General features: G+C 35.6%; 1 long non-coding RNA gene across 1 annotated transcript in view; it reads right to left on the bottom strand.

Moving 5' to 3' along the window:
- Positions 1 to 12,735: 12,735 nt before the first annotated feature.
- LOC146742824 (uncharacterized) overlaps positions 12,736 to 25,791 on the bottom strand; it is a 39,604-nt gene continuing 26,548 nt past the window's right edge. The window contains exons 4-5 of the long non-coding RNA XR_014929399.1: positions 14,495 to 14,524; positions 12,736 to 12,775 (exon numbers count right to left, since the gene is read on the bottom strand). This is a non-coding gene — a long non-coding RNA (uncharacterized LOC146742824). The remainder of the gene's footprint in view (positions 12,776 to 14,494; positions 14,525 to 25,791) is intronic.

The raw sequence follows: 25,791 nt of genomic DNA, 5'->3' as shown, positions 1-25,791 counted from the left end.
AACAAATGTTGGCCAGCTTAAGCCCCTACAGAATGAACGTAAACAAAACACACCAATTTGTCAGTTATATAAACAAAACACACCAATTTGTCAGTCTTTATACCTTCAATATTCTCAGAAACGCAGCAAGTTTGGAAGAGTCTAATCAGAAAAGCTGCACACCTGACGTAATTGAAGTACGCCTTCATACATCGCATTTCAAATAAAACGCGCTGAAAGGAAACCCATTGACTGAACTCTGATATTCTAATTGGTGGCATGAGACCTAAACAGCATTTATTGAAACAAAATGGCTACCAGTCGGCCATTTTGAATTTGATCTCAAATGATGTGCATCAAAGTTTCATATTATCCAATGCACCAAGTAGAATAAAAAACCTTCTATACATAAGATAAGGTTCCGGAATGGTAGGAATGCCTGATTTTGATGTACGTTAGCATAAAAATGATTGCTATTTGGCCATTTTGAATTGAGATTGAGAGTGATCAGTTAAGGCACGTCAATATATCGAAAACTCTTGGCATAATTTACTAGTAAGTTGGGAGAAATACAAGAAACTAACTTACATAGTGACACCAAGAACACGTTCCATCGAACTGCAAAAAAGAAAATCAAACTAAATACAACTATTATAAAGTTTGCCATCGGGAATGTATATAACCCACAGCTAACCAGAATTCCACTAATTATGTATGCAACTGACAAGTATTCTAATTCGGGCTGCAACTGACAAGTATTCTAATTCGGGCTGCAACTGACAAGTATTCTAATTCGGGCTGCAACTGACAAGTATTCTAATTCGGGCTGCAACTGACAAGTATTCTAATTCGGGCTGCAACTGACAAGTATTCTAATTCGGGCTGCAACTGACAAGTATTCTAATTCGGGCTGCAACTGACAAGTATTCTAATTCGGGCTGCAACTGACAAGTATTCTAATTCGGGCTGCAACTGACAAGTATTCTAATTCGGGCTGCAACTGACAAGTATTCTAATTCGGGCTGCAACTGACAAGTATTCTAATTCGGGCTGCAACTGACAAGTATTCTAATTCGGGCTGCAACTGACAAGTATTCTAATTCGGGCTGCAACTGACAAGTATTCTAATTCGGGCTGCAACTGACAAGTATTCTAATTCGGGCTGCAACTGACAAGTATTCTAATTCGGGCTGCAACTGACAAGTATTCTAATTCGGGCTGCAACTGACAAGTATTCTAATTCGGGCTGCAACTGACAAGTATTCTAATTCGGGCTGCAACTGACAAGTATTCTAATTCGGGCTGCAACTGACAAGTATTCTAATTCGGGCTGCAACTGACAAGTATTCTAATTCGGGATGCAACTGACAAGTATTCTAATTCGGGATGCAACTGACAAGTATTCTAATTCGGGATGCAACTGACAAGTATTCTAATTCGGGATGCAACTGACAAGTATTCTAATTCGGGATGCAACTGACAAGTATTCTAATTCGGGATGCAACTGACAAGTATTCTAATTCGGGATGCAACTGACAAGTATTCTAATTCGGGATGCAACTGACAAGTATTCTAATTCGGGATGCAACTGACAAGTATTCTAATTAGGGATGCAACTGACAAGTATTCTAATTAGGGATGCAACTAACAAGTATTCTAATTAGGGATGCAACTAACAAGTATTCTAATTAGGTATGCAACTAACAAGTATTCTAATTAGGTATGCAACTAACAAGTATTCTAATTAGGTATGCAACTAACAAGTATTCTAATTAGGTATGCAACTAACAAGTATTCTAATTACGTATGCAACTAACAAGTATTCTAATTACGGATGCAACTAACAAGTATTCTAATTATGTATGCAACTGACAAGTATTCTTATTATGTATGCAACTGACAAGTATTCTTATTATGTATGCAACTGACAAGTATTCTAATTCGGGCTGCAACTGACAAGTATTCTAATTCGGGCTGCAACTGACAAGTATTCTAATTCGGGCTGCAACTGACAAGTATTCTAATTCGGGCTGCAACTGACAAGTATTCTAATTCGGGCTGCAACTGACAAGTATTCTAATTCGGGCTGCAACTGACAAGTATTCTAATTCGGGATGCAACTGACAAGTATTCTAATTCGGGATGCAACTGACAAGTATTCTAATTCGGGATGCAACTGACAAGTATTCTAATTCGGGATGCAACTGACAAGTATTCTAATTCGGGATGCAACTGACAAGTATTCTAATTCGGGATGCAACTGACAAGTATTCTAATTCGGGATGCAACTGACAAGTATTCTAATTAGGGATGCAACTGACAAGTATTCTAATTAGGGATGCAACTGACAAGTATTCTAATTAGGGATGCAACTAACAAGTATTCTAATTAGGGATTCAACTAACAAGTATTCTAATTAGGGATGCAACTAACAAGTATTCTAATTAGGGATGCAACTAACAAGTATTCTAATTAGGGATGCAACTAACAAGTATTCTAATTAGGTATGCAACTAACAAGTATTCTAATTAGGTATGCAACTAACAAGTATTCTAATTACGTATGCAACTAACAAGTATTCTAATTACGGATGCAACTAACAAGTATTCTAATTATGTATGCAACTAACAAGTATTCTAATTACCTTCTTCTTCTTTTTCTTCGGTCGTTGATACGGAAAATTTGGGCAGCCGCTCTTCGAATGATGATGTCGATACTTCCCGGTTCGATGTCCTGTCAATAAAAAATGTGGTATGTTTCAAAACTTGCATGGAGGCTTGCACTGCCTTGCCCGAGTATATAGCATAATCTGAATCTTTAAATGATAGTTATAGTTTTATATATAGTTGATTATTATTACAACTGTTTCTAAGCTGTTGTGTTGTATTGTATGTTCCAAATACAACAAAGCATTCAAACTATCATTAATATTTGTATATTGTTTGTATAGGTTTTTTAAAGAGTTTTTGCAAGAGCAACAGAAACCTACTTTATTAGGTGGTACAGATGCCATTCGTGGTTAGCCACCCATTGTGATACTTTTACAGTGTTCATTGTTGTTCATTTTTTCAATCATTCTATGGTCTAATTTATTCACAAAGATTATGTAATCAATTTTAAAATCAGGTAAATGAGTGAGGCTATTTTGCATGATAATCATACCAGTTATACATGTACTACTATTATGCAAGTTTTAATTATGTATTATTGAATAGTCATAATATCTTACCTTTGCCGTCACATCCTATGTTCGGGCATGGTCCTGAAATTTAACAAAACAATCAAGAAGAGTTATATGTGCACAGTTTTTATAAATTATTTGGGCCATGCACCAAATTAATTCAGTTCAAGTGTGATTACATCACCCTATCATACGTTTATTTCTTTGCAATTGCTATACAGTTTACAACAGACAAGTGTGATTATATAAAATCGTACCTGGCTGAATGCGCTGGTTCAAAATCGGCGGCAATGGAGAATCCTGCATAATATGAATAGAAAATAACGATTATTTAATGCTTATGTGAATGGATTAACATGGATCATTAAAAATAATTATCTACTATGTTTCATTAGAAAATTTGTTGTTCAACTGTTGAGGTGTCTTTGGATGACCAAAAACTGTACAGTATGTTACAAATAAAGCATTCAAACTATCATTCAGTGGATAATGGTTGTATAATGTTTGTATAGGTTTTTTAAAAAGTTTTTTGCAAGAGCAAGAAGAACCTACTTTATTATCTGTATTTTTGAACTTATAGTAATAAAACCATTGATCTGCACAAGACTATGACTAACGATAAGTCTGCCACTTATTTATAGTTGGGCATACATCATGGTAGGCGTATTATGTGCGCAAAATATTTCATATATAAGGCTAAGTGGGACATGCTCAAACTTGGCGAAGAACACAAGTTTTTATTTCTTTTGCAATCACTTCATTTTCATCATTTGGTTTTTTAAGCAAATTGGATTAAACCCTGTGAACACACTGAATTTCAAAACATTTCATTAATCACTATTATAGCATTGAGACGTACCAGGACAGGAGCAGGAGGAGACCGAGGACAAGAAGGAGAAGCAAAACACAAAGGAGAAACACGAGAAGAAAAACCACCAAGACGACGACGACGAGGAACAACAGCAGGAAGAAAAACCAGAGAGACAGCAGGAAAATGGTGGTGATGATGAATGATATGGAAATGATAATAATAATGATGATGATGATGATGATAATAATGATGATGATGATGATGATGATGATCGGCGACATCATCATCAACAACACCATCATCATCAACACCACCAGCCTCATCATGACCATCCTCAACATCAACAGCACGAAGAGGAACAGGAGCAAGAGGGAGTGGAGATGGATGAAATAAAATTTATCACTACGAATTTCACACTACACTATTTTATTCAGATATCAGAGCATGTCAGAGATATACCCCCAGAACAGGGTTCATTCAAATAAAATTGTTCGATGTTTCTACCAAGGTTGAATTAAATTCGTTCACACACATCTGAGATGAAAGCAGAAATGCTTGATTTTGATAAATGTTTACCATTAAAATGGAAGTCATTTGACCATATAGAATAGACTCATTAAATTGATACATACATGTATGCATATATGTAGCATGATGTATATATAAAGCTTTAACATAAAGGTCTCATACTACTAATTAGAACTTGAAAAACTACTGAGAAAAAAGTTTCAAAGATCAAAATATTGTTTTAATTTCCTGAAACCACATGTATGTAATATAATTCTGGAAAGTAAAACACATGTTGGCCAGCTTAAGCCCCTACAGAATGAACGTAAACAAAACACACCAATTTGTCAGTTATATAAACAAAACACACCAATTTGTCAGTCTTTATACCTTCAATATTCTCAGAAACGCAGCAAGTTTGGAAGAGTCTAATCAGAAAAGCTGCACACCTGACGTAATTGAAGTACGCCTTCATACATCGCATTTCAAATAAAACGCGCTGAAAGGAAACCCATTGACTGAACTCTGATATTCTAATTGGTGGCATGAGACCTAAACAGCATTTATTGAAACAAAACGGCTACCAGTCGGCCATTTTGAATTTGATCTCAAATGATGTGCATCAAAGTTTCATATTATCCAATGCACCAAGTAGAATAAAAAACCTTCTATACATAAGATAAGGTTCCGGAATGGTAGGAATGCCTGATTTTGATGTACGTTAGCATAAAAATGATTGCTATTTGGCCATTTTGAATTGAGATTGAGAGTGATCAGTTAAGGCACGTCAATATATCGAAAACTCTTGGCATAATTTACTAGTAAGTTGGGAGAAATACAAGAAACTAACTTACATAGTGACACCAAGAACACGTTCCATCGAACTGCAAAAAAGAAAATCAAACTAAATACAACTATTATAAAGTTTGCCATCGGGAATGTATATAACCCACAGCTAACCAGAATTCCACTAATTATGTATGCAACTGACAAGTATTCTAATTATGTATGCAACTGACAAGTATTCTAATTATGTATGCAACTGACAAGTATTCTAATTATGTATGCAACTGACAAGTATTCTAATTATGTATGCAACTGACAAGTATTCTAATTATGTATGCAACTGACAAGTATTCTAATTCGGGCTGCAACTGACAAGTATTCTAATTCGGGCTGCAACTGACAAGTATTCTAATTCGGGCTGCAACTGACAAGTATTCTAATTCGGGCTGCAACTGACAAGTATTCTAATTCGGGCTGCAACTGACAAGTATTCTAATTCGGGCTGCAACTGACAAGTATTCTAATTCGGGCTGCAACTGACAAGTATTCTAATTCGGGCTGCAACTGACAAGTATTCTAATTCGGGCTGCAACTGACAAGTATTCTAATTCGGGCTGCAACTGACAAGTATTCTAATTCGGGCTGCAACTGACAAGTATTCTAATTCGGGCTGCAACTGACAAGTATTCTAATTCGGGCTGCAACTGACAAGTATTCTAATTCGGGCTGCAACTGACAAGTATTCTAATTCGGGCTGCAACTGACAAGTATTCTAATTCGGGCTGCAACTGACAAGTATTCTAATTCGGGCTGCAACTGACAAGTATTCTAATTCGGGATGCAACTGACAAGTATTCTAATTCGGGATGCAACTGACAAGTATTCTAATTCGGGATGCAACTGACAAGTATTCTAATTCGGGATGCAACTGACAAGTATTCTAATTCGGGATGCAACTGACAAGTATTCTAATTAGGGATGCAACTGACAAGTATTCTAATTAGGGATGCAACTAACAAGTATTCTAATTAGGTATGCAACTAACAAGTATTCTAATTAGGTATGCAACTAACAAGTATTCTAATTAGGTATGCAACTAACAAGTATTCTAATTACGTATGCAACTAACAAGTATTCTAATTACGGATGCAACTAACAAGTATTCTAATTATGTATGCAACTAACAAGTATTCTTATTATGTATGCAACTAACAAGTATTCTTATGTATGCAACTAACAAGTATTCTAATTATGTATGCAACTAACAAGTATTCTTATTATGTATGCAACTAACAAGTATTCTAATTACCTTCTTCTTCTTTTTCTTCGGTCGTTGATATGGAAAATTTGGGCAGCCGCTCTTCGAATGATGATGTCGATACTTCCCGGTTCGATGTCCTGTCAATAAAAAATGTGGTATGTTTCAAAACTTGCATGGAGGCTTGCACTGCCTTGCCCGAGTATATAGCATAATCTGAATCTTTAAATGATAGTTATAGTTTTATATATAGTTGATTATTATTACAACTGTTTCTAAGCTGTTGTGTTGTATTGTATGTTCCAAATACAACAAAGCATTCAAACTATCATTAATATTTGTATATTGTTTGTATAGGTTTTTTAAAGAGTTTTTGCAAGAGCAACAGAAACCTACTTTATTAGGTGGTACAGATGCCATTCGTGGTTAGCCACCCATTGTGATACTTTTACAGTGTTCATTGTTGTTCATTTTTTCAATCATTCTATGGTCTAATTTATTCACAAAGATTATGTAATCAATTTTAAAATCAGGTAAATGAGTGAGGCTATTTTGCATGATAATCATACCAGTTATACATGTACTACTATTATGCAAGTTTTAATTATGTATTATTGAATAGTCATAATATCTTACCTTTGCCGTCACATCCTATGTTCGGGCATGGTCCTGAAATTTAACAAAACAATCAAGAAGAGTTATATGTGCACAGTTTTTATAAATTATTTGGGCCATGCACCAAATTAATTCAGTTCAAGTGTGATTACATCACCCTATCATACGTTTATTTCTTTGCAATTGCTATACAGTTTACAACAGACAAGTGTGATTATATAAAATCGTACCTGGCTGAATGCGCTGGTTCAAAATCGGCGGCAATGGAGAATCCTGCATAATATGAATAGAAAATAACGATTATTTAATGCTTATGTGAATGGATTAACATGGATCATTAAAAATAATTATCTACTATGTTTCATTAGAAAATTTGTTGTTCAACTGTTGAGGTGTCTTTGGATGACCAAAAACTGTACAGTATGTTACAAATAAAGCATTCAAACTATCATTCAGTGGATAATGGTTGTATAATGTTTGTATAGGTTTTTTAAAAAGTTTTTTGCAAGAGCAAGAAGAACCTACTTTATTATCTGTATTTTTGAACTTATAGTAATAAAACCATTGATCTGCACAAGACTATGACTAACGATAAGTCTGCCACTTATTTATAGTTGGGCATACATCATGGTAGGCGTATTATGTGCGCAAAATATTTCATATATAAGGCTAAGTGGGACATGCTCAAACTTGGCGAAGAACACAAGTTTTTATTTCTTTTGCAATCACTTCATTTTCATCATTTGGTTTTTTAAGCAAATTGGATTAAACCCTGTGAACACACTGAATTTCAAAACATTTCATTAATCACTATTATAGCATTGAGACGTACCAGGACAGGAGCAGGAGGAGACCGAGGACAAGAAGGAGAAGCAAAACACAAAGGAGAAACACGAGAAGAAAAACCACCAAGACGACGACGACGAGGAACAACAGCAGGAAGAAAAACCAGAGAGACAGCAGGAAAATGGTGGTGATGATGAATGATATGGAAATGATAATAATAATGATGATGATGATGATGATAATAATGATGATGATGATGATGATGATCGGCGACATCATCATCAACAACACCATCATCATCAACACCACCAGCCTCATCATGACCATCCTCAACATCAACAGCACGAAGAGGAACAGGAGCAAGAGGGAGTGGAGATGGATGAAATAAAATTTATCACTACGAATTTCACACTACACTATTTTATTCAGATATCAGAGCATGTCAGAGATATACCCCCAGAACAGGGTTCATTCAAATAAAATTGTTCGATGTTTCTACCAAGGTTGAATTAAATTCGTTCACACACATCTGAGATGAAAGCAGAAATGCTTGATTTTGATAAATGTTTACCATTAAAATGGAAGTCATTTGACCATATAGAATAGACTCATTAAATTGATACATACATGTATGCATATATGTAGCATGATGTATATATAAAGCTTTAACATAAAGGTCTCATACTACTAATTAGAACTTGAAAAACTACTGAGAAAAAAGTTTCAAAGATCAAAATATTGTTTTAATTTCCTGAAACCACATGTATGTAATATAATTCTGGAAAGTAAAACACATGTTGGCCAGCTTAAGCCCCTACAGAATGAACGTAAACAAAACACACCAATTTGTCAGTTATATAAACAAAACACACCAATTTGTCAGTCTTTATACCTTCAATATTCTCAGAAACGCAGCAAGTTTGGAAGAGTCTAATCAGAAAAGCTGCACACCTGACGTAATTGAAGTACGCCTTCATACATCGCATTTCAAATAAAACGCGCTGAAAGGAAACCCATTGACTGAACTCTGATATTCTAATTGGTGGCATGAGACCTAAACAGCATTTATTGAAACAAAACGGCTACCAGTCGGCCATTTTGAATTTGATCTCAAATGATGTGCATCAAAGTTTCATATTATCCAATGCACCAAGTAGAATAAAAAACCTTCTATACATAAGATAAGGTTCCGGAATGGTAGGAATGCCTGATTTTGATGTACGTTAGCATAAAAATGATTGCTATTTGGCCATTTTGAATTGAGATTGAGAGTGATCAGTTAAGGCACGTCAATATATCGAAAACTCTTGGCATAATTTACTAGTAAGTTGGGAGAAATACAAGAAACTAACTTACATAGTGACACCAAGAACACGTTCCATCGAACTGCAAAAAAGAAAATCAAACTAAATACAACTATTATAAAGTTTGCCATCGGGAATGTATATAACCCACAGCTAACCAGAATTCCACTAATTATGTATGCAACTGACAAGTATTCTAATTAGGGCTGCAACTGACAAGTATTCTAATTAGGGCTGCAACTGACAAGTATTCTAATTAGGGCTGCAACTGACAAGTATTCTAATTAGGGCTGCAACTGACAAGTATTCTAATTAGGGCTGCAACTGACAAGTATTCTAATTAGGGCTGCAACTGACAAGTATTCTAATTAGGGCTGCAACTGACAAGTATTCTAATTAGGGCTGCAACTGACAAGTATTCTAATTAGGGCTGCAACTGACAAGTATTCTAATTAGGGCTGCAACTGACAAGTATTCTAATTAGGGCTGCAACTGACAAGTATTCTAATTAGGGCTGCAACTGACAAGTATTCTAATTAGGGCTGCAACTGACAAGTATTCTAATTAGGGCTGCAACTGACAAGTATTCTAATTAGGGCTGCAACTGACAAGTATTCTAATTAGGGCTGCAACTGACAAGTATTCTAATTAGGGCTGCAACTGACAAGTATTCTAATTAGGGCTGCAACTGACAAGTATTCTAATTAGGGCTGCAACTGACAAGTATTCTAATTAGGGCTGCAACTGACAAGTATTCTAATTAGGGCTGCAACTGACAAGTATTCTAATTAGGGCTGCAACTGACAAGTATTCTAATTAGGGCTGCAACTGACAAGTATTCTAATTAGGGCTGCAACTGACAAGTATTCTAATTAGGGCTGCAACTGACAAGTATTCTAATTAGGGCTGCAACTGACAAGTATTCTAATTAGGGCTGCAACTGACAAGTATTCTAATTAGGGCTGCAACTGACAAGTATTCTAATTAGGGCTGCAACTGACAAGTATTCTAATTAGGGCTGCAACTGACAAGTATTCTAATTAGGGCTGCAACTGACAAGTATTCTAATTAGGGCTGCAACTGACAAGTATTCTAATTAGGGCTGCAACTGACAAGTATTCTAATTAGGGCTGCAACTGACAAGTATTCTAATTAGGGCTGCAACTGACAAGTATTCTAATTAGGGATGCAACTGACAAGTATTCTAATTAGGGATGCAACTGACAAGTATTCTAATTAGGGATGCAACTGACAAGTATTCTAATTAGGGATGCAACTGACAAGTATTCTAATTAGGGATGCAACTGACAAGTATTCTAATTAGGGATGCAACTGACAAGTATTCTAATTAGGGATGCAACTGACAAGTATTCTAATTAGGGATGCAACTGACAAGTATTCTAATTAGGGATGCAACTGACAAGTATTCTAATTAGGGATGCAACTGACAAGTATTCTAATTAGGGATGCAACTGACAAGTATTCTAATTAGGGATGCAACTGACAAGTATTCTAATTAGGGCTGCAACTGACAAGTATTCTAATTAGGGCTGCAACTGACAAGTATTCTAATTAGGGCTGCAACTGACAAGTATTCTAATTAGGGCTGCAACTGACAAGTATTCTAATTAGGGCTGCAACTGACAAGTATTCTAATTAGGGCTGCAACTGACAAGTATTCTAATTAGGGCTGCAACTGACAAGTATTCTAATTAGGGCTGCAACTGACAAGTATTCTAATTAGGGCTGCAACTGACAAGTATTCTAATTAGGGCTGCAACTGACAAGTATTCTAATTAGGGCTGCAACTGACAAGTATTCTAATTAGGGCTGCAACTGACAAGTATTCTAATTAGGGCTGCAACTGACAAGTATTCTAATTAGGGCTGCAACTGACAAGTATTCTAATTAGGGATGCAACTGACAAGTATTCTAATTAGGGATGCAACTGACAAGTATTCTAATTAGGGATGCAACTGACAAGTATTCTAATTAGGGATGCAACTGACAAGTATTCTAATTAGGGATGCAACTGACAAGTATTCTAATTAGGGATGCAACTGACAAGTATTCTAATTAGGGATGCAACTGACAAGTATTCTAATTAGGGATGCAACTGACAAGTATTCTAATTAGGGATGCAACTGACAAGTATTCTAATTAGGGATGCAACTGACAAGTATTCTAATTAGGGATGCAACTGACAAGTATTCTAATTAGGGATGCAACTGACAAGTATTCTAATTAGGGATGCAACTGACAAGTATTCTAATTAGGGATGCAACTGACAAGTATTCTAATTAGGGATGCAACTGACAAGTATTCTAATTAGGGATGCAACTGACAAGTATTCTAATTAGGGATGCAACTGACAAGTACTCTAATTAGGTATGCAACTAACAAGTATTCTAATTAGGTATGCAACTAACAAGTATTCTAATTACGTATGCAACTAACAAGTATTCTAATTAGGTATGCAACTAACAAGTATTCTAATTAGGTATTCAACTAACAAGTATTCTAATTAGGTATGCAACTAACAAGTATTCTAATTAGGGATTCAACTAACAAGTATTCTAATTAGGGATTCAACTAACAAGTATTCTAATTAGGGATGCAACTAACAAGTATTCTAATTAGGTATGCAACTAACAAGTATTCTAATTATGTATGCAACTAACAAGTATTCTAATTACCTTCTTCTTTTTCTTTGGTCGTTGATACGGAAAATTTGGGCAGCCGCTCTTCGAATGATGATGTCGATACTTCCCGGTTCGATGTCCTGTCAATAAAAAATGTGGTATGTTTCAAAACTTGCATGGAGGCTTGCACTGCCTTGCCCGAGTATATAGCATAATCTGAATCTTTAAATGATAGTTATAGTTTTATATATATTTGATTATTATTACAACTGTTTCTAAGCTGTTGTGTTGTATTGTATGTTCCAAATACAACAAAGCATTCAAACTATCATTAATATTTGTATATTGTTTGTATAGGTTTTTTAAAGAGTTTTTGCAAGAGCAACAGAAACCTACTTTATTAGGTGGTACAGATGCCATTCGTGGTTAGCCACCCATTGTGATACTTTTACAGTGTTCATTGTTGTTCATTTTTTCAATCATTCTATGGTCTAATTTATTTTAATTTTTTTGACAATGGATTCACAAAGATTATGTAATCAATTTTAAAATCAGGTAAATGAGTGAGGCTATTTTACATGATAATCATACCAGTTATACATGTACTACTATTATGCAAGTTTTAATTATGTATTATTGAATAGTCATAATATCTTACCTTTGCCGTCACATCCTATGTTCGGGCATGGTCCTGAAATTTAACAAAACAATCAAGAAGAGTTATATGTGCACAGTTTTTATAAATTATTTGGGCCATGCACCAAATTAATTCAGTTCAAGTGTGATTACATCACCCTATCATACGTTTATTTCTTTGCAATTGCTATACAGTTTACAACAGACAAGTGTGATTATATAAAATCGTACCTGGCTAAATGCGCTGGTTCAAATCGGCAATGGAGAATCCTGCATAATATGAATAGAAAATAACGATTATTTAATGCTTATGTGAATGGATTAACATGGATCATTAAAAATAATTATCTACTATGTTTCATTAGAAAATTTGTTGTTCAACTGTTGAGGTGTCTTTGGATGACCAAAAACTGTACAGTATGTTACAAATAAAGCATTCAAACTATCATTCAGTGGATAATGGTTGTATAATGTTTGTATAGGTTTTTTAAAAAGTTTTATGCAAGAGCAAGAAGAACCTACTTTATTATCTGTATTTTTGAACTTATAGTAATAAAACCATTGATCTGCACAAGACTATGACTAACGATAAGTCTGCCACTTATTTAGTTGGGCATACATCATGGTAGGCGTATTATGTGCGCAAAATATTTCATATATAAGGCTAAGTGGGACATGCTCAAACTTGGCGAAGAAGACGACGACGACGAGGAACAACAGCAGGAAGAAAAACCAGAGAGACAGCAGGAAAATGGTGGTGATGATGAATGATATGGAAATGATAATGATAATGATGATGATGATGATAATAATAATGATGATGATGATGATGATAATAATGATGATGATGATGATGATGATGATGATGATGATGATGATAATAATGATGATGATGATGATCGGCGACATCATCATCAACAACACTATCATCATCAACACCACCAGCCTCATCATGACCATCCTCAACATCAACAGCACGAAGAGGAACAGGAGCAAGAGGGAGTGGAGATGGATGAAATAAAATTTATCACTACGAATTTCACACTACACTATTTTAATCAGATATCAGAGCATGTCAGAGATATACCCCCAGAACAGGGTTCATTCAAATAAAATTGTTCGATGTTTCTACCAAGGTTGAATTAAATTCGTTCACACACATCTGAGATGAAAGCAGAAATGCTTGATTTTGATAAATGTTTACCATTAAAATGGAAGTCATTTGACCATATAGAATAGACTCATTAAATTGATACATACATGTATGCATATATGTAGCATGATGTATATATAAAGCTTTAACATAAAGGTCTCATACTACTAATTAGAACTTGAAAAACTACTGAGAAAAAAGTTTCAAAGATCAAAATATTGTTTTAATTTCCTGAAACCACATGTATGTAATATAATTCTGGAAAGTAAAACACATGTTGGCCAGCTTAAGCCCCTACAGAATGAACGTAAACAAAACACACCAATTTGTCAGTTATATAAACAAAACACACCAATTTGCCAGTCTTTATACCTACAATATTCTCAGAAACGCAGCAAATTTGGAAGAGTCTAATCGGAAAAGCTGCACACCTGACGTAATTGAAGTACGCCTTCATACATCGCATTTCAAATAAAACGCGCTGAAAGGAAACCCATTGACTGAACTCTGATATTCTAATTGGTGGCATGAGACCTAAACAGCATTTATTGAAACAAAATGGCTACCAGTCGGCCATTTTGAATTTGATCTCAAATGATGTGCATCAAAGTTTCATATTATCCAATGTACCAAGTAGAATAAAAAACCTTCTATACATAAGATAAGGTTCCAGAATGGTAGGAATGCCTGATTTTGATGTACGTTAGCATAAAAATGATTGCTATTTGGCCATTTTGAATTGAGATTGAGAGTGATCAGTTAAGGCACGTCAATATATCGAAAACTCTTGGCATAATTTACTAGTAAGTTGGGAGAAATACAAGAAACTAACTTACATAGTGACACCAAGAACACGTCCCATCGAACTGCAAAAAAGAAAATCAAACTGAATACAACTATTATAACGTTTGCCATCGGGAATCTAGATTAAACAACAAAAAATAACAATGCATTCACCATCTTGTATTATTATTTTGCATGGCAAAATATCTAGTTTGACAAAGATAGGACATATATAAAAAACATATAAATACAACTTTGGCTTACTAAACAATTCGCTTGGATTAGTGACTACATGATAGTACTATGCTTGTTTGTTCAGGGTCTATAAAATATTCACAGAAGAGATACAAATAAAGTTCAGGTCCTTGATGATTAAAATGTCTTTGCAGCTATTGCTTTAGGACAAGCAGCTATAGTAATATATTTCTTTAACACCCCTTCCCTATTAAATGCAGAGTCTGCGACACAATGTGTAGTGCACGTTTGAAATATCCATGGCACTTCTATTGTATGCAATAAAAGTTTATACACAAAGAACCAGTCACTGGTAGCATAGTGTTTGTTGTGCCAGACTCACGATCCGTAGACCTAAGTTCAAATCTTACCTTAGGCTGAACATCAAAGGGTCGACCCCTACCCTGGGTGAGTGCATCACAGTCTCAATGGGCAGGCCAATTCCACTGGCCGAGATTCATTCACTAACGAATGCGACTTTGGGCATTTGGGGGAACCTCGGAGGTGCTTGTGTTTGACCGGGCCAGGTCGACACCAGGATAGCGCATTACAAATTGCCATTTGACAGAGAGATGGCCACACAGCCCTGTCATGTAGTCCCAAACATGAATACGACTTCTGTGGCAAAATGCACTATGTGCCGTCACTAGCACTTGCAATTTGCACATACAGAAAAAAAGTCAGGAGAGACAACAGTGACACTCAATGTTTGTAACTGTCGCCTGGCACAAAAAAAATATTTAGAAAAAAAAAAAAGATCAATCAAAGAAATTTCATAGAAAGAACAACAAACAATTAGCATGAATATAAACCACATTAGGGTATACTGAATTGCAGGAAAGTATTTGTGGCTTCTAACATTTCTGTATTTGTTAATGCAACTAGCATTTCAGTTCACAGAAATAGTATTTTTACGTTGCTAATGTCAAACATATACACATTGAGGGGGCCATCTGGTTAAAGAGGGGGGAGTCGTCAACTGTGCGTGCATGTCAGATGGCCATAGCGTGTCATTGTTTACAAACAAGTGTCTACCCATGAGCCTTTGCGTTATTAGCATGGGTTATCGTCGCTTAGGACTCAATTCCCACTCACACACAGGTGACGATCCTCTCGCTTTAAAGATAGACGAGAATTGAAATTTTTTCATTCTTTAATAAAAGTGAATTAATTAGCACACCTAAATCAAAGTTTACCTAATCAATCTAACAATCATGCATTCAAAATGCCGATATGTTCAATCATGGCAACATGACAGCGCCGCAATTGCTGGAGATACGGGTCACGTCAGTTCTTGGGGATAGTGGCTAGGTCTGAGAATTGAACTAACTGATCGGGTCTCTTCAGTTTACAGACATTTCGAGAACACAGTAAATTGAATTATTTTTTTTTAATTTATTATACAGGATTGTATTGCACAAGCTTATTCGCTGCACGAAAATTGAATTAAAAGTTCTGAAAAAAAATGTGTACTTGTTTTTCTGTAACTTGATATGTGCAAGGACATGTATACCAGTTCTGTCAAAGTGTAGAATACACTTTATATCAACCCACACGTTTTCCTTTGGCAACGGATTATCAGAAGCCCAGCGGTTAATATAAATCCAATGAATTTTGTTGTTATAGAGTGTTTTTTTTGTAACAAGAATAAAATATGTTACAACCCTGTCAGGGATTGTTCGTTAGAAACTTGGGATGGCCACTGTCCCACCCAGAATGATCTACCCCTTATCATGTAAGAATACATTGTAGAAATAAAACCATTCAGAAACTCTGGTACTGTATTACATGTAGTAGTGCATTACAATCAATTAATTTTTTGGTATAAACTGGATTCTACAATAAAGTAAATAAACATCTGCAAATGTGTACCCTAGTATTTTTCTGTTAGCTCACCACAATAGGCCACAATAGATCTGAATGATGCACAGCTGTAAGAATGAAATAAATTCTGAGAGTGTGGTGTAATTTGAAAATGACAGGCTGAAGGTCAAAATTTCTGCTCATGCATTTTATGCAGGACACTTTTACTGTTGCATTTCTGTTTTGAGCACCACTTCTCAAACAATGCATGTCTCTTGATAGTCTGTCCTTTTTCAATCTCTGCATCAAGGCTTGAGTGTAAGCTTTCTTATAGTAAATTAACTCCCATTAGTGTACCTAATGTGGCAAATTATTCAAGGCAAAGAACAAGCGAATTAGCGGCGAAAGAAAATAAAAAGATAGTTTTATTCTGTAGAGTCTAAAATAACATTTCTGTCATACAGCAAAATACAGCACAAAAAGGCAGAAAAAACAAAACAAACAAGTCATTGTCAATGACACGTCCCCGTTCCGTTCATATTTGAGTGACATATACACTCAAAGCAGATCATGACCGAAATGCACCTGCATATGTACAACACATTGTGCTAAATCTGAACAAAATCCATCCATGCATGACTGAGATCCGGTTCTGGAATTGTGAAAATATGTGATTTTGATGCATTTTCGGCCTTAAAATGGCCATCATTCCGCTATTGTTAAGCAGATCATGAAACAAATGCACATATCTATTTGTGACATGATGTACCATGTGTGTGTGAAGTTTGAACTTGATCAATCCAGACATGTCTCGGATACGGATCCAGAACTGAATTCTTTAAAACAAAATGGCCGCCAGTCGGCTATTTCGAACTTGATCCGAAAAAAAAATGACGTGCATCAAGGTCCTATTATGTTTAATGTATGTACCAAATTTGAATGAAATCCGTCCATGCATAACTGAGATCCGGGTCCGGAATGGTGAAAATGTGCGATTTCAATGCATTTTCGGCCTTAAAGCGACCGCCATTTGGCTATCGTTAATGAGATCATGAAACAAATGCACATACATATTTGTGACATGATGTACCTTGTGTGTGTGAAGTTTGAACTCGATCAATCCAAGCATGTCTCAGATACGGATCCAGAACTGAATTCTTTAAAACAAAATGGCCGCCAGTCGGCCATTTCGAACCCGATCCAAAAAAAAAAATGACGTGCATCAAGGTCCTATTATGTTTAATGTATGTACCAAATTTGAACAAAATCCGTCCATGCATAACTGAGATCCGGGTCCGGAATGGTGAAAATGTGCGATTTTGATGCATTTTCGGCCTTAAAATGGCCGCTATTTGGCTATCGTTAATGAGATCATGAAACAAATGCACATACATATTTGTGATATGATGTACCTTGTGTGTGTGAAGTTTGAACTTGATCAATCCAGACATGTCTCGGATACGGATCCAGAACTGAATTCTTTAAAACAAAATGGCCGCCAGTCGGCCATTTCGAACCCGATCCAAAAAAAAAAATGACGTGCATCAAGGTCCTATTATGTTTAATGTATGTACCAAATTTGAACAAAATCCGTCCATGCATAACTGAGATCCGGGTCCGGAATGGTGAAAATGTGCGATTTTGATGCATTTTCGGCCTTAAAATGGCCGCTATTCGGCTATCGTTAATCGGATCATGAAAAAAATGCATGTGCATATGTCCCATATAAGGTGTGATGTATGAGTGAAGTTTGAACTTAATCGGTCCATGCATGTTCAAGATACAGGTGATCACGGACGCACGCACGGACGCACGGACGGACGGACGCACACAGGGCAAAACATAAGTCCCCGTTTTCGGACTGCGTCCGAACGGGGACTAACAAACTAACAACTGTGACAAATCGATGAATAGCACAAAAAGCATGTTACTACCGCTAAAACGAGAGAAAAGCGAGCTGGCATGACAACAAGTAAACGAACAGCGTGCGATGTTAACAATGCATGTAAACGGTATGAAGCAAATGGGTGACGATAACCATGCGCAGCGGAGAAATGAAACAAACAAACGAAAGTGTGCAATGAATGATTAACATTTTTAACTGCTTACAAAATACAACCATCAATCATTTCTAGAAGTATCAAATATGAAGAGCTGTTTTATTTTTTATTATATGAATTTGTAGAGATTTTGCATGAGGGTATCCTTGCAATGGCAAGGGCATTCAAGAAAGGACCTGATCATGGATGAAGACCAAGATACAAGCAAAACTAACCACCATGATGTGTACTGTAAAAGGGTTAATTATTCACTGGGTTTAAATTTTGCTTATTTCACTGACTGGTAAATGCGCTAAAGTGAATATGTAAAATTTAGCATAGAACTCATTATCTAAATGATAAAACCGTGAATTTAAAACCAACTGAATATGCCTGAAATTGTAAATCAGCGAAATTTAAACCTAGTGAAAGTTAGTAATTTTACAGTAATCATGTGTATAGGCAATTAATTTTTTGCCACCATGATCTTTTAGAAGCTGGCATCAGTTTCCTGAACCTTATGACCAATACAAAAAAGTGTTATTTCTTCCCTTCTGAAATAAGATTTATTACAACTACAAAAACAACTGAACAATTTGCACAAATATATGATTTGTGTGTATAATGCCCAAGGATGTTTCTGTTCTTCATGACACTTTCTTCTTTACCAATGTAGCTATTGCAGGTATAAGAGCAATGTTAGCGTCTCTGGTCATAAAAATATATTATACATCTTGCAGTGTAACCACATCACACTGGGCAACATGCTTACTTTGTAGTATTGTAATATTAAAGTATTGGTTCAAATCATATTATTTATATCTGTACAGGATTTATGCATTGAGATCAAGATACAAAATCCTTAGGAAACAAATCATGTTTCAAGTCAATGTTTTTAGTAATATAATATAGTTCATATATATATATATATCACAGGGTAGCTACACACCAAATACTCCATGGTTGTCGTAACTGTGTTTAATTAATTCGAAGTGTTATAAAACACACTTGATACTACAAAATACAATAAAATCAAAATTGCTTTATTGATGCATCTTTGGTACATGTAAGTATACTCTGCCTAAAACTTTGCAGCCTGCTGTAAAACGTTTTTGTGAAAAAAAAAATTATACAATTTGATGAAATCTGTTTTTTTTTAATAATCGGTATATCTCTTCTTTTTAGTGTATTCTGTCAGTACAACTGATAAAGAAATAGTACTTATGTTATTTTAAACGTAAATTAGAGAGAAAACTGAGCACAGCAAGCTGATTTCCATTTGCCATTTAAAATGCAAACAACCGCTTATCTAGTTACATAATTCAAATGATTGACAAATTGTGAACAATTATTGCATTGCTTTGAGTAATCTGTTGTCTCTACAGTCTGGGCGTTTGCTATTGTAAATAAAAGCCCATCTTATCAGTTTCCGTTATATTGCCAGTGTCGACAGTTTCTGTATACACACATGGAAGAGTGGACACACAACCAACATCTATTTTTTTTGCCAAGGCAAAGCAACATTATTTAACATGAGAAAGGAGAGAGGTCGTCTAAAACAGTATTTTGAACCCATGAGTGAAGAGAAACAGGTCTGACTAAGTGGGTACAGCCGAAAATTAAATCCTGTTTCAGATGATTTAGAAGACGACACTATTGTATGGAGTTATTTGGCACAGAAGGTTGATTTGCATAGTGACCAGGACCAGGAGCTAACATAAATCCAACAAATGTGGCAATTACATCTGCGCCAATTTTTTTTTACAAAAGACTTTTAAAAGTTTTCTTCTTCAAAAACACATTTTTGCATTTTACCATACCTGTGGCTCTTTGTTGTACATTGTATAAAGCAGGTTTTCATTATAACAGAGTTCATACTAATGAGGTTTGACGGCATAATCAACTGGCAGCCATTTTGGGTAAAAACACCTGCACATGTCACTATTTCTCAGAGATGGCTTGACTGATTTGTTGAAACTTGGTACAAAATACAAAATGACCAAATATACATGCACATCAATTTATTTAATGATTCAATCAATATTGGAGATTGGTAGCATTGTGAATGTCAAAATATTGTCTTTTGGTCTGTCTGTCACCATTTCTCGGAGATGACTTGACCAACCAATTTTATTGAAATTTGGTGCAAAGACAAAATGTCCATACATGTGTACATCAATTTATTTTCTGAGTTGATCAAACACAGCCAACTGGTGGCCATTTTGAATATCAAATTTCAGTCTTTTGGTCTGTCCACCCTCATTCCTCAGAAATGACAGCACAGGTTTTGTTGAGAATTGGTACATAGAAAAGTGACTAACCATACATATTATGTTTTTCCAGATTCAACCAAATATATATTAGCCATTTTGAATGTTAAAATACTTGTTAGTCATATTTTCTGAGATGAAATTATTGAAAAGCTGTATAAGACAAAGTACATATATGCCATCAATTTATTTTTGGATTTCATTAAATATGCTCTTGACTGGGGTACAATTTCAATGTCAGATTTCAGTTTTTTGGTCTGTTTTGTCAACATTTATAAAATTTCTGGACTGATTTCGATGATACTTGGTGTGAATACAAATACATGTAGTGATGGACCATAGAAATGCAGTCCACCCAACATTGCTTGCTTAGTCAATTTTGATGATATAATTGTCTTCTTCAGATGACATGTTATATGATATCTATTTATATGTAAGGATGTTTAATACAGTTTTCTTCTATACAATATTGTGCTGTCCCATAAGCATATGTTCTATGCTCAATATAAAACATTTAACAAATTTCTGCTATGTATGCATATATTTATTTCATATGTATAAATTTTTTAAGAATTCACCATTTATTATCTGGACAAGGTGTATATTTTGTAAATATCTCAAATGCAAAAAAAAGGTCTGGAATTTAAAGAATATTTTAAAATATAGAAAACGGTACAAACATTCTCTCTTTTGAAAGCTTAAGGGTGATCTCATATTCAAACATGTGGGTCAAACCTACGAAAACACAAACCGCCCTAAACCGCCCGAACGAAACCCAGTTTTGCGGTTTGGAAGTTTGAACAATAGACAGTGCGGTTCAGGACGACTGCTCGAATTTGCATAAAAACTGCGGTTCAAACCAATCTCATTCACACCTTCAAAGCTGTTGTTTATTTTTAGGATTGACAGAGTTTACGTTGATTTTTCGAGACCAGATAGTTGTCTCCAAAATGTGTCAATTAATTTGTGTGCAAGCTTCATTTTATTGTGCGTCTTACCTAAAAAAACACTCTTTCAAATACCGGTGAATAATTTGTTTTGTTTTGATAAACTGTTACGCTTGAGTCGCAAATTGAGCAGAGGACGTGAATCAGACTTTTCATTGGGCTGGATAATTGATATGTGTCTCTGACAGCTAATAAGTACATGTATCAGAAGACGAAAACTGTGTATTTTCAAACAATTCTTTCAGGAGTGCGACATCGCTAAAACCGGAAAAACAAATGCAGCATATTCCATGAAGATTTATTCCGGTTTACTGCACATCGGTTATTTGCAGTTTTTATTATTCAATTGCCAGTGACGCAAAGTATCAAAACAGAAAACTAAATTAAATGGATTCACTTTGAAAGAAAGAACTACGGTAAGCAGTCTGCAAACGAGATTGCTAATAATAAACGAACCCTGACCTCTGAAAATACTTTATTCATGGAGTGCCTTGTACCGAGGACCACCGCCTATGGTGACACAATGAACGTTGCGATATCACGAACGATGCATGCTGGCGGCGTTGACTACTTTCTCCGGTGTTTTAAAAGCAACACCTCACTACCTACTTCGACCACAGTCCCTCAAGGCACTGTGCTTCAATGTTTATTTTATTTGTCACCAAAAAGTAAGATATCGGCAGCGGTGAATACCCGTCATTTCACCGCAATGCCGTCAGCTGATTATGTTACAGTGGTCGTAGCGTTACCGCCGACTTTAGTTTTGACACAGTGGTAGTGGTTTTGAGATGCCTTCGCAGAATACAATGTTAACGATTTAATACTTTCATCATATTTTGATAACTCGCAGTCTCGCAGACTTTACAAACTGAACCAAAAAATGTGTTCTATGAATTTATGGACTGACATGGGCACAAAACTGACCGTACATGTTGCGGACAAAATGTACCAGTTAGCTCCATGGATAAACATATTTTACTGACTATGTCAAATATATACATATAACATAAGTAATTTAACCTATAACACAAATCTTATGTTATTTTGACGTTCTGTTTTTTTACTTACCGGTACCTTTTTACTTTAAGGAAATTGACAACAATAAGGATGTGATTAAGAGCTCTGATGATGAGATAATACATGTTGGAACAAATGACATAAAGAGAAAGATAGACACTAATGAAATAACAGTGGAATACAGAGATGCCATCAATCATGTGAAGCAACTGACCCCAAATGCCAAGATATACATGTCTAGAATATGCCCAAGAGGAGACAGAACAAATGCAGATGTTGCATACATGAATCATCAATTCAAAAGAATAGCACATAAAACCAATTCTACTTTCATTGACCATTAACAGTTCTTAAAACTTCAAAATGGGGCTATAAACAGGTCATTGTATTATGATAATGTCCATCCCAAAGCCACAGACACTGCCAGACTCCTCCAGAATATCGCTACATATGTCAAAATTGAAAACAAGAGCATCCTAGCCATGAGCCTTTTAGATCTAGAGATGACATCCACACACACAGATACAACAACATGAAGACTCCTCTATATAATGCAAGATCAACTAGACGTTTCAACTGTGGAGAGATGTGTCACATCAAACGAGTATGTCACTCATGTGGTGAGAAAGGCCACAAGGCGAAATTCTGTCAACTTCAAGCGGATTAATTCTATGGCCAAGAAGATTGTGCCGATTTGAACGGAAATTACCCTATCACAACTGCTGAGTCTATTACAAACAGTTCTCATGATGTTAATATTGAGGGGAGAAAATGGAGCTAAGTCATGAATACTTTCCATTTACAATAATGAATACGATAACTATGCTGGTACATTTACAACTACTCAATCCTTTAAACCCGTCACTAAAATACTGACAAATGTTAGGAATGTTTCTCACTCTGGAAAACTTAAAAAGTGTATCACCAAAATTGGATATAATAACATCAGAGGTTTCAAATCTAAAAAAAACAGAATTATTGCAACTTTTAAATACAGAAAGTATTTTAGTGATTGGTTTATGTGAGACCTTAATTAAAAATGGTGAGATAGTTCAACAACAAGTACTGAACTATAATTTTGTACAAAAACAATGTTCAGCTAAAGGAGGGGGTATTGGATTTTTAATCCACAGCTCAGTCATTATTTTAGATAATGAATGTCTTGACTCGCGTAGTGACGACTTGGATTTTAAGGAATCAAACGAAACCTTTTGCATTTGTATTGTATATTTTTCTGTGGAGGGTAAAGATAGAGAGTTAGTTGATGAACTTTATCACCAATTATTAGTTGACATATTGACACTTGAAAGCCAAGGCAATGACAATATTTTAATAATAAGAGATTTCAAGGGTAGATTAGACAACATTATTCAAAATGGTGATTCCTCAAAAAATTACAATGGTCGTAAGCTAATTGATTTTTGGAACGATTCTGGTCTTATTCTTGCAAATACTCTGCCTTGTGTGGAAATGAAATTTACTTGGTTCAGGAATAAACAACATTCTATTAATGATTGCTTCTTGATTTCTAAACATTTTTAGGAAAAATCTCTGAAATTTCTAATAGATGATGACTCAAAATACCATCTGGGAAGTGACAACAATGTCATGATTTTACATTTGAACCATGCTACAGGTAACCAAAAAAACAGGCCTATAAAGGAAAGTTGAAAATTAACTTACGACAAAGTAGTGGCAAAGTAGTGGCAAAGTAGTGGCAAAGTATGGCAAAGTATGGCAAAGTATGGCAAAGTATGGCAAAGTATGGCAAAGTATGGCAAAGTAGTGGCAAAGTAGTGGCAAAGTAGTGGCAAAGTCGTGGCAAAGTTGTGGCAAAGTAGTGGCAAAGTACTGAAAAGTATGGCAAAGTAGTGGCAAAGAAATAAAAAGTGTGGCAAAGTAGTGCAAAGTAGTGGCAAAGTACTGCAAAGTACTAAAAAGTACGACAAAGTAGTGGCAAAGTAATGAAAAGTGTGGCAAAGTATTGCAAAGTAGTGGCAAAGTACTGCAAAGTAGTGGCAAAGTACTGAAAAGTAGCGGCAAAGTACTGCAAAGTAGTGGCAAAGTACTGCAAAGTAGTGGCAAAGTATGGCAAAGTAGTGGCAAAGTACTGCAAAGTACGGCAAAGTATGGTAAAGTAGTGGCAAAGTATGGCAAAGTAGTGGCAAAGTAGTGGCAAAGTATGACAAAGTACTGAAAAGTAGTGGCAAAGTACTGAAAAGTAGTGGCAAAGTATTGCAAAGTAGTGGCAAAGTACGGCAAAGTAGTGGCACAGTACGGCAAAGTAGTGGCAAAGTAGTGGCAAAGTAGTGGCAAAGTACTGCAAAGTAGTGGCAAAGTATGGTAAAGTATGGCAAAGTAGTGGCAAAGTACTGAAAAGTACAGCAAAGTAGTGGCAAAGTACTTAAAAGTATGGCAAAGTAGTGGCAAAGTACTGAAAAGTAGTGGCAAAGTACTGAAAAGTAGTGGCAAAGTACTGAAAAGTAGTGGCAAAGTATGGCAAAGTAGTGGCAAAGTACTGCAAAGTACGGCAAAGTATGGTAAAGTAGTGGCAAAGTATGGCAAAGTAGTGGCAAAGTATGACAAAGTACTGAAAAGTAGTGGCAAAGTACTGAAAAGTAGTGGCAAAGTATTGCAAAGTAGTGGCAAAGTAAGGCAAAGTAGTGGCACAGTACGGCAAAGTAGTGGCAAAGTAGTGGCAAAGTAGTGGCAAAGTAGTGGCAAAGTAGTGGCAAAGTAGTGGCAAAGTAGTGGCAAAGTAGTGGCAAAGTACTGAAAAGTAGTGGCAAAGTACTGAAAAGTACGGCAAAGTAGTGGCAAAGTACGGCAAAGTAGTGGCAAAGTACGGCAAAGTAGTGGCAAAGTACGGCAAAGTAGTGGCAAAGTAGTGGCAAAGTATGGCAAAGTATGGCAAAGTAATGGCAAAATACTGCAAATTAGTGGCAGAGTACTGCAAAGTAGTGGTAAAGTACGGCAAAGTAGTAGCAAAGTACGGCAAAGTAGTGGCAAAGTACTGAAAAGTATGGCAAAATAGTGGCAA

The sequence above is a fragment of the Saccoglossus kowalevskii genome, chromosome 5, assembly GCF_978046115.1.
Source record: "Saccoglossus kowalevskii chromosome 5, keSacKowa6.1, whole genome shotgun sequence".
In the NCBI taxonomy this organism is placed as follows: domain Eukaryota; kingdom Metazoa; phylum Hemichordata; class Enteropneusta; family Harrimaniidae; genus Saccoglossus; species Saccoglossus kowalevskii.
The sequence above is the reverse complement of the archived record's forward strand: the minus strand, read 5'-3'. Positions and strand labels throughout refer to the sequence as shown.